This window comes from Orycteropus afer, unplaced genomic scaffold (genome assembly GCF_000298275.1).
Source record: "Orycteropus afer afer isolate SDZICR_OR568_19922 unplaced genomic scaffold, OryAfe1.0 scaffold00007, whole genome shotgun sequence".
Lineage (NCBI taxonomy): Eukaryota > Metazoa > Chordata > Mammalia > Tubulidentata > Orycteropodidae > Orycteropus > Orycteropus afer.
In genome coordinates, this window is record NW_006921594.1 from 17,856,800 (window position 1) to 17,868,101 (window position 11,302).

Genomic DNA, 11,302 nt, shown 5'->3' on the forward strand with positions numbered 1-11,302 from the left:
GAACACCCGAGACAATTAGCCAGAATGAACACCCGAGACAATTAGCCAGAATGAACACCCGAGACAATTAGCCAGAATGAACATTACTTTTTCTCTCTTGTTATTTATTTGCCTCAATACACATGTACTTTTATAGAAGTTTATAATTTTGATATTTAACTTAAACATTAATTGACATGCAAGAAAAAGAAAATCTTACATCTGCACAAAGACCTATACACAAATATTTATGGCAGCTTTATTCAAAATAGTCACAAACTGGAAACAATTCAAATATTCATCCACTGTTGCATGGACAAGCTGTGTTCCATCCATGAAATGGAACACCACTCAGAGATTAAGAGGAATGAGCTACAGATCAATGCAACAACATGGATGAAGGTCGAAAGCATTACACTAAATACTGTACATGTGAAAATATTTATATGTGACCTAAGAATGCCAGACACAAAACACTATCCACTGTATTATCCTGTATATATGGCATTTTAGAAAAGACAGAACTATAACGATAGAAGTAGGTTAGTGTCTGCCTGAGGCTGTGTTGTGGGAGGGGCTTGATGTAAAAGGACACAAAGTGAGTGATGGAAGTGTTATCCACCTTGTGGTAGAGGCTGCATAACTGTGTACTTTTGTCAAACTCATAAAACTATACTCCTAAAAAGGGTGGGTTGTATTATATGTAAATTATATTTCAATAACCTGATGAAAAATAAAGCCATTTGAATAGGTCACCACCAACAACTATACCTTTACTCAATAGTTTTTCCTAAAGTGTGTTTGGTGTAACACTAGTTCTGAGAGATGCTCTGTGAAAAAAGGAATCTCTTACAAAGTACATTTGGAAAACGCTGCATACATCTGCACCCTGGGGAGTCATGATGGCCAATATATAAAAGTTTCTGTACTTAAGGAAAAAAAAAATCTATTTAGGGAAACTTCTGATAAAACAATGAAACAGACCACTCTCTTCACGTAGCAGTATGTAAAAATGCTTGATGAAATGAAACAAAACAAAACAAAACAAAAAACCAAGCAGTTTTAACTACTAAACTCCTTGGCAAAAAGAAAAGATCATCTCTAGGAGTCAGAATGGAATAGGACGTAAAAGTCAGAAGACAGTTCGCAGCTACCCATAGGTGTTTGAATCTGGATGTAGGCCTGTGGGTGGTGGACAACAATTTGAATGCCCACAGGAGGACAGATGATATAATCTTGAACACATGCAAAGCAGAGAGCTGAAACAGAACCATCAATGTAAAACTCAGAGCCTTGAAAGGACGCTATTTCAGTGAAAATGGAACTGGGTAAACATGACTACCAGCCCAGTGAAGCATCAAGGAGCCTGCCCAAGGCTAATGGTAGATCAAAGTGCACCTCAGGATATCAAAACTCCGGGCCTTCACCATGTTATGTTATAGAAACTGCACTTACACTACCTACATTTTGTGGGAACCAAAGCTGAAAAATTAATATGAAAATTGGCCCAGAAAAATGGAAATTCCAAGGGCCTCAACAGAAACAAATACAGAATTGTTCTGTAAGGACACCTGTGTAGCTTAGAGCACACATAAGTCCCAAGGAAGACAACTTTAATGAAGATGGTCTCACAATAAAAAAACAAAAACCCAAAACCAACACACATGTGGAAAAAGATGACTATAATTGAAAGTCAGAAGCTGCCACAAGCAAAAGAAGAACTGGACTACCTGAAAAAAGAGTTCCATAATGAGAGAAAAGAGTATGTGGGAAAAGACGAAATAGTCAAATACATAATGGCTGAGAATTTCCCAGGATTGGTGCAGAATCTTCAGATTCAAGAAGCATGTTGATTCTCAAAGTAATTAAAAACAAGCCCACACTAAACATATTACAGTGAAATTGAAGAATATTAGAGATCAAGAGGAAATTTTAAAAACACCAGTCAAGAAAAGAAAAAATTATTCACCAAGGAACACCTAGACTGACAACTGACTTTCCATTCGCAAAACCTGTTACCAGATGGGGTATCACCAAAGTACTGAGGAAAAATAGCTGTCTGCTTAGAATTCCATACCAAGATGAAGAATCATTCCAGAGTGAAGTCAAAATAAAGACATTCTTTGATAAATAAAGACTTAGAATGTAGTAATTATTAGATCTTACGAACTAGTGACTAACAGATGCACTTTTATATGAAGAAATTGAATCCAGAAGAAAGAGAGAGATGTGAAAAGTGACAGTAAGAAACAAAAGATGGGGATACCTGGGGTAACTCTAAACAATCACTGAAGGTAAAGCATAACAATGAAAATACTGAATATATGAAAATACTTTCATGCCATATAAGAAAAGGGTGGCACTAAAATAAGAGATCTTAATAACATGTATGACGTCAGGGTGCAGAGTAAAGCATTAAGAAATTCTTGTGTTGTTTGAGACAAGAATAACGGGTTGCACCTTTGGGCTTACACCAATCATGAATGTTCACAATTTAAAGGTAACCACTGAAAATACAAGAATAAGAAGTATAATTTCCAAATCAGTAGAGGGCACAAAGAGTATTCAGAAAACTATCAATTCAATAAAATGCAAGAAAGGAGACAATAAAAAGGAAAGAAAATGCATGTTGTTGTTATGTGTCATAGAGTCGGACCCAACTCATACAGACCCCTCTTTGGGTTTCCAAGGCAGTATCCTTATGGAAGTAGATTACCCAATCTTCCTTGCAAGGAGTGGCTGGTGGGCTGGAACCACCAGGCTTCTGGTTAGTAGTCAAGTGCCTTACTTAGGCACTACGCTATCAGAGGAGAAAATGCATAGTAAATAGTAAAAACAAGATAGTATCTGTATTTAGGGCATTTTTGGCTGCAAGTAATAGACTACCGCACACAAAGATTTTTTAAAATAAGGGATTATTATTACTTTATGTAATAAGTCCCGAGGTTATTTTAGCAGACTGCATGCCATCAAGGTCCTAAGTTTGTTTGCTTTTTCCTTTCGGCCGTGCCCAGCATCTTTGCTTTCATCCTCAATTTGCCTCCTTTGGGTATAAGATGCTTACTACAGCTCCATATATCACATCATCACCCAATGTTGGCCAAAGCAGGAAGGGCAGGCTTCTCTTATATATCTCTTTTGATCCAGGAGGAAACTTTCCCAGAAACTTTCAGCTGACTTTCCCATATGTCCATTGCCTAAGTGGTATCAAAGATCCAGGCAAAGGAAGTAGAATTACCACTACAAACTTTGTTCACCCCCTGGGGCTGGCGAAGTAATTTTTCTTGAAATCATGAAAATTAAACCTGTGAATGAAATCAGGGCTCTGTCATCCAGGCAGAAGGAGGATAGGGATGAGTGTTAAGAATTCAGTAAATATTGACTTCCACAGAAAACAAATCTCCAGTGATTACAGTAAATTTAAGAGGATTAAACTCATCTGTTGAAAGAGATTTTCAGATTGGGTAACAAGATAAAGTCCATCTATTTTGTTTCAAAAGATATACTTCAAACATATAACATAGAAAAGTTAAAAGTAAAATGATGGCAAAAAGGTAACCGTAAGTTAGAATCAACTCGACAGCAACTACAACTAACAACAACAACAACAGGTAAATGCAAACCCAAGGAAATCTGGTTTAACAAATATGTATATCAGAGGCAAAGAATATTATTTGAGATAAAGAAAAAGTACTGGGAATCTTTCATTTGTCATTTAGCAAATCTTAAGAAAACGTAACAAAAAATGTTAACATTTGTCAAAATCTGATTAGTATGTGTTTGTTATTAATTTTAGTACTTTTCTATATTTAAAAATATTACATAATAAAATTTCTTCTTTCTTTTGACCACCATTTCCCAAACTTACTTATTTACATAATCCTTTTTCTTCCCATGAAGTTCTTTTTAATATTTCATGTAAATCTTCTAGAAATATTGGTCTATATGTCCCTGGGACCCAATGTTTGAAAGCTGGGCTAGAAGGACCACAGATCAGACTCATGTGGCACATATTATAGTCAAAATAATATTTTGACTTTTAATGATACTTGACAAATACAGTGGAATGCTTTTTAGAGTAAGCCTAAATTAGAAATAAAAGAGAAATGCAGAGTGGAAAGCTTAGACAATATTTAATTAATTTTTTTCTTCAGGATGGTATGTACATATGAAGAAGCTTACATTAGTTACATTTTTAGAATAGCTATCATTTTATGCATTAGAAATACTGCATTAAAAACAAGGGAAACTTCTACAGAATGTCCAGGTTTTGGTATGTAAAACAAGGTAATTGCTAAGAATACTTTAGGTGTTGCATCAATATTTAAAATTTAAAACAATTAAGGTGAAATAGTATGAGCAGTTTAACCGTGGAAACAAGATTGTTTAACTGTTAGGTGTTTTACTGATTGTTTTAATCCTGGGACTTCTATTTATAACGAAGGGTGGTTAATTTTCCTGTAAGTGTTTGGAAGTGAAAGTGTTGTTATACTTTTTGACATTAGATGTCTTGCAAAAAAAAAAAAAAAAGTTCATTTGAACAAGGAACAGAAAACTTTTGACCTTGTACTGGTCAGAGTTTCATTTTGATTTTGTGTGAAAAGGATGACTTCATTAAACAACAGAGGTTTGTTTACTTTTGAGTAAATTTTGCCTTCAAATAAATGAGTGAAGAATTTTGACATGAATATCTGGTAGGGAAATTTACCAGCAAAAGTGAATGGAATCATTATTACATATTGTTGTTTATGATTGAAAAAAATCCAATTATTATCCTATGAACATTTGGGAAAATGTTCAAAATAGTTTGTATAATGAGGATTGAGTTTTATGCTGGGAGGTATTTTACAAATACATAGGCTCCTTCTATTCTAGGCAGGAAGAATCTACCATTCTAGAAGGGGGGGATAGTTTCTGTGGGAAATGTATGGGAGAAGACTCCTGAATGTGAAATCAGAAGACCGAGTTGGCATCCCAGCTCTGGATCCCTGTATAACCTTGGGCTTGTAATTAATCACTCTGATGTTTACTCTTCTGATTCCTATAAGAGAATGAAGTTTATATGAGAATTAATTAAAGTTGATGGGAGCAATAATAATTGTGGACAAGCCTACCAATATGAAACATGTGGTGAGTAATAAATGGTGATGGATCTGAAAGGTTTATTCTGTAACATTTGAACACACTTTCATCCAAGATGCCCAACACTGACCCTAGTGAATGTTTAGATGCATTCAACACTCCAACAAAACTCTATTTTTAATCTCTAGTAATTGTGAAGGAGTTCTGGTAGCATAGTGTCTAAGGCACTTGACTGCTAACCAGAAGGCTGACCGTTCAAACCCACTGGCCACTCCTCGGAAGTAAGATGGGGCAATCTACTTCCGTAGTGATACTGCCTCGGAAACCCAAGGAGGGGTCACTAGGAGTCCGGTGTGACTCGACGGCATATAACAACAACAACAACAACAACAACAACAGTAATTGTGAAAACTGGCCTTTTTTTTTTTTAAGTAAATTTTTATTGTGATTTGGGTGAAAGTGTACAGAGCAAATTGGGTTTCCACTGAACAACTCATACATGACACTGGACCTTCTGAGATAAATTCACTGTTGCCAGAAAAATCTTTGGGGAATTTTTATTTTTGTTCCTGAATTTGGTTCTATCTGTTCTGATAAGTTTCAGGACATGTGTGGCCCTTGGGACAGGGATGGCAAGAAGGGAGTAAAGTCAGGAATCAGGTTTGGCCCCAGGAATCTTGCAGATGCCATAGATCTAGCACATTAAGTTCCAGAAGAACTACCTTGTGTCTATTGTTGCTTTTGTTGTTAAGTACCGCTGAGTCAATTTTCTCAAACAGAGTGGCCCTTGAGCCACCAGAACTGCTCCATAGGACTCAGCAAACTACAGCTATCTATCTAGTTTTGTATGTTGCAAACCATGGTTTCACACTGATATCATTCACTTATAGTCTAATACCCTAGGGTTAGTTCTAATTTTCTTCCTTTCCATATTGGTAACTACCTTCTCCTAGATCAAAAAGCCTGGTCCCCAGTTTCCTTATATGTATTTCCACTTATTTGATCTATCCCCCTGAGTGTACCATCTCTCATTGCCACTGCCACCTCTTCTGTGCAAATGCCCTTCTCCCCACACTCTGCCTCAACATCATACATCTGTCTAGTTCCTCATCACACATGTGGTCACCCTCCTCACCCAATGTAAGCTCCATTCCACCCCATCTGTGTGACTACTTACCTTATCCCCACTGGAGTCCAACTCCTTGACTAGACCACACTTACATGAACTTGGGTTCTATCCCCTATGCCAGACCAACCTCCTCACACTGCTGGGGCTCTGACATTCCCCAACATGATTTTCCCCATTCATCTCCCCACCACTTGAGCTTTGATATTTGCATTGGAGTGCAGCCTTCCCAAACGGACATGCTCCTCACCTTGTTCTGTCTCTGACGCTTTCCACTGGGCCATTTCCCACACTCCAGGCAGATACTTGTTCAGCTTCACGTAATGGCTTTAGGAAGAGATCAAGGTGCTCCCAGCCCTCTTTTGTCTCTCTCTGTCCCATTTCAACATTCTTCATATGTACTGTTCAGTGACATTAATTGTGTTCATCATGTACAATCATCACCATTACCTCTTTCCAGATTTTTCCTTTCCCTTTAACAGTAGCTGAGTGTCTCCTAAGCATTGACTCCTCCTTTCCTTCTCCCTCCTGCTTACCCCTGGTAATCACCTAAGATCTGGATACACCTGCCTGTTCTTGGTATTTCATATAAGTGAGACCATGCAACATTTGGCCTTTTGTGACTGACTTATTTCACTCAGTATGATTTTTTTCATCCATGTTGTGGCATGTATCAGGACTTCATTTCTCTTCCTTTCCTTTTCTTTTATTCCCAACAATACATGGACAGAGGACAGGTCTACCTGAAGGCCTGGGGTGTAGACATGCTCTCTTCAATCACGTTATATCTTGCTGACTTCAATCATAGAGTCTTTGTGCTAGAAGGGAATTAGCGTTTATCTCTTCCAATTACCATTCTACCTCTCCTCCAGGTCAGAATCACCTCTATAACATCCAGTGTGATATAGGATTTAGTAGATTATGTATAATGGGTCAGAAGTGAACTTTTTCTTTTGAACTTATAGTTTTTATTATATTTTATTTTTCATCAATTAAAAAAGACCATTCAATCACCCTTTCCATATCTCCAACTTTGAGGTATCATCTCTTGGTTACAGAATTCACTAAAGGGCTCACCTATTCAGCCACTGGAGAGAGGTACCAGTGGGTGGTACCTGACTTAGCTTAATGAAAGTCAAGCCTTTCAATGGAATGTTTTGCTCAACCTCCCCCCCCCCAACCCCTTTTCATCTTACAAGCTTCGAGGAATATAGCTATCTTGATCCAATGGGAACCCCTTCTTCAACTTCACTGAGAAACTTTAACATTCAGTCCTTGCAGAATGATCTCGCCAGTACATATGCAAAAGCATTTTGTAAACCAAGTGCTATGTAGTTGCTAAGGTGATATTGCTATTATCATTTGATGGTGCACACTGTCACATAATTCTGTGATGTATACATTATGTCTAATTTAGAAGATTCATACTTTAACATTTTTCCTCCAGTGCCAATAGTGTTGGATTGTATTTGTTTCGTTTCTACTGTGTTACAGCAAGAACTTCCACATGAAATGCATTACTATGCAGACAATCTAACACATAGGTACAGATTGCTGGTATTACTGGAGAATAGATGTAGTTCTCATCATGGATGGTGTAACTTCTTTTCTTTGAGAGTAAACTTATTTTAGAGAAAAGGGAATTATAAAATCTTAGAATCATACAGTCTTTGTGTTAGTAGGGAATTAATGTTTTTCTATTCCAATTACCGCTTCCTCTCTCCCCCAGGCCAGGATCTCCTCTACATACATCTAATGCTTTGTCATCCTCAGTGAACAAAAACACTCTTTCTTGTTCCTTTGGTGTTGAACATTTGTACTGATATTCCAACACCAATTTAGCACTACAGGGTTAGGCAATAGATTTTGTTCCCACTGTAAGCATTGCAAATTATTTTATTTGGGAGCTGGCTTGTCATAGAAAACAGGAAATTACAAAATCTTAGAATTGTAATCTTTTGCTAGAAGTCATTAGCTTAGAGGTCTTTTCCTAAATAAAGCTGAAATTTGTGGCTGTTAATTTCCTCCTAGGTGTCCTAGTTCACATACGAGGTCAAAATGAAAATATCACCTCTGCATCTGGTTCTTCAGTTTATTGCCAGCATTTCATAGTCCCACCATCCCAAGAGGCAAATCTGTTTTTTTCTAAGAAAAAATTAATCTAATTTTAATTTTCTAAGAATGTCATTAATCTCTCTTAGGAGTCAGGAGGAGAAGGGAGTAGGCAGCAGGCTGGAAAAGTCTTAGCAAACTCTCTGGCACACTCTAGAAGGCTCTAGGTAAACTCTTCTTACAGCTGCCTCTATATTCCTCAACTGGGATGTAAACCATCAAGACCCATTTTGACTCCATTAGGGCACAGCTGACTTCCTTGCATGTTCTCCCCTATTGTAATCTCTGGGTGGCCAATGAGTTTGTGGGCTAGCCAAAATGTTGGAGGTTTGAATCCACCCAGAGGTACCTTGGAAGAAAGGCCTGGCAATTTACTTCAAAAAAGCAGCATTGAAAACCCTATTGATCGCAGTTGTACTCTGACATACATGGAGTTGCCATGAGCCCAGTCATCTTGACTGCAACTGGTTGCTTGCTCTCCTCTTCTAGGGGTGCCCTCCATTGTCTTCTTTGTGACATCTCTCTATTTCTCTCATCAAAGTGGACTTTAATTCCCTTTGCTCAACTCCTCCTTTGTGCATGGAATCCCCTTCATCTGAAGATCCAAATTCCCCTGGCACATAGTGGGAGCTGGAAGATATTGAACAGACTCAAGCAGCTCCATACTTCCATATCATGCATATAGTCTGAGCAGTATACATTAAAAAAAAAAAAAAAAAAAAAAAACCTTCCATTTTTCTTCTGTGTCACATCTTGTCAGATTTTTGGATTCAGTTGTGTTGTACAGAGTAACCACATAATAATTACCTATGGAATTGAATTAGGAATACACATTTTCCTGCCTGATGTTCTTCCCAGGTTGCCATGTTGGCAACAGCAGACTCTCCATGTGGAATTATTTTCTACTTTTTCCAAATGAAAATTCATATAAACGTTTTAAAACTCTCAATATATATTATATAACAATAGCACAACTCACTAGGAGAAATTTTATGTTTGTGGTAATTGCACTTACAGTCTTTGCAACAGCTTATTCTACACTGAAATGTGGAACACCTATTTTTAAAATATTTCTGGGCAATATTTTATGGAATTAATGAGATATAGTTGTCATAAGTAGGTGCTTAACAATAAGTGTTAAATGAATCAGTTAGTAAATTAACTCTCCACGTTTTGGAAAAGGCACTAGATGGTCTTATTCTAATAGCTCCCCTCTTCTTTACCATGTAGGTAAGAATGTAGGTGTACCATCCAGATAAGTCTGTCTGTACTTAGGCAAGAATTTAGCATCTAAATGATGAGTAGGATCCAACTGGATTTAAGCTTTTCTGTTATAATTAATATGGTGCATTTTTATGAAAATAACACACATTATACTTTTTTTTTTTTTTGCCAACCATGCCTTCTCCTCAAGGTATTTTTGTAAGCATGGTATGCTATTTTTTTTTTTTTTCTTTTTTAACATGTTATTGTAAAAAACTAAGCCACTCTAAGGCATTTCACTGCTAACCAGAAGGCTAGCAATTCAAACCCACCAGCTGCTCCATGGAAGGAAGACTAGGCAATCTACTTCTGTAAAGATTTACTGCCTTGGAAACCCAGTGGGGGGTCACTATGAGTCAGAATCAACTTGATGGCAGTGATTGGTTTTTGTTTGTAGAAAAGCAGGATAGCTCGATACCTGGGGGTGGTGAGGGCATGGTTGGCAGAAAATGGATAATGCACATTATTTGTGTAAAAATATCATAATCCTGTTAGAATTCTTAATTGAAAATAATATAGTCACACAATGTGGACAAGTTATTCAGTGAATTTACTAAGCCCTTTAAACTTAACCTTAAAAGTACACAATAGCGATATCATTAGGGATCTAGTTTTAACCACCTGGCCATGGATCACAAAACTTGAGGTGTGGAAGAGACCATGAGACCATGAGAGTCTCATTAAAGTCCCTCATTTTGTAGGTGAGGAAGGAGACAGATTCAGAGGAGGTGACTCTGGAATAAAGACTCAGTTGCGTTACTCCTCGCCCACCCTGAGGAGCTGTGTTGTAAGTTTCCTCTTGTCCACTTTGTGTATGTTGAGGGAACTTAGAGATGCTCTCTTCAGTACATTGTATCTTGATTACTTCTGATTTTGCTTTATTTTCCTTGGGGCTCTGCTTCTTGCCTCATTTTCCCCCTTTCTCTAAGTTATTCTTATATAGTCTTTTGTTCTTACATTCCCTACACTCTCAATAACTGGGCCCCAATAACTCTCAATAACACTTCAACTGTTGTTCTGTGCTGCTACTTCTCTTTTCTAGGGTGCTTCTACTAGTCTGGGAGTGGACCCTATCATAACATGTCTTGTCTCTTCAAAAATACTTTAAAAGTTACAGTACAAATATAAAATTATACAAGTACAGTTTTCAGGCCACCTGATCTACCATGATACCTTTGCAAGACTTCTTGGGCATTTAAATTAATTATTGGCATATTTATTTCCCTCAGCTGTGCATACATATAAAAAGGGAGAGTTTTAAAATGAAACATTCCAAACATACAAAGAAATGTATTCATTTTATAATGAACACATGTGTACTCATCAGTGTAAGACAAAGCAAAATAAATACAATTGAATTCTCCCTGAACTCTCCCTGACTGCATTCCCTTTCCACCTTCAGAAGGAACTGCTCTTTTAAAGTTAGTGTTTATTATTCCTTTCCACAGAGACATCTCCCAAAGATATTAACATTCTAATCCCTTGGATATGTTACCTACTTATCAAAGAGGTCTTTGCAGATGTGACTAATTTAAGGATCTTGAGATGGGATATTGCGCTGGATTATCTGGGTGGACCAAATGTAATTACAATGGCCTTTATAAACGAAAGAGAAAATGAAGCAAGCATAACCTTGATACCAAAACCAGGCAAAGACAGCACTCAAAAGGAAAACTACAAACCAATAGCCCTAATGAATATAGATGCAAAAATCTTCAACAAAATCCTAGCCAATAGACT

The 11,302-nt window shown here is 37.2% G+C and overlaps 1 protein-coding gene across 1 annotated transcript in view; it reads left to right on the forward strand.

Moving 5' to 3' along the window:
• The window catches only part of FBXL13 (F-box and leucine rich repeat protein 13), a 304,871-nt gene that overhangs the window by 82,934 nt on the left and 210,635 nt on the right, over window positions 1–11,302 (forward strand). The gene's annotated exons all lie outside the window — the stretch shown is intronic.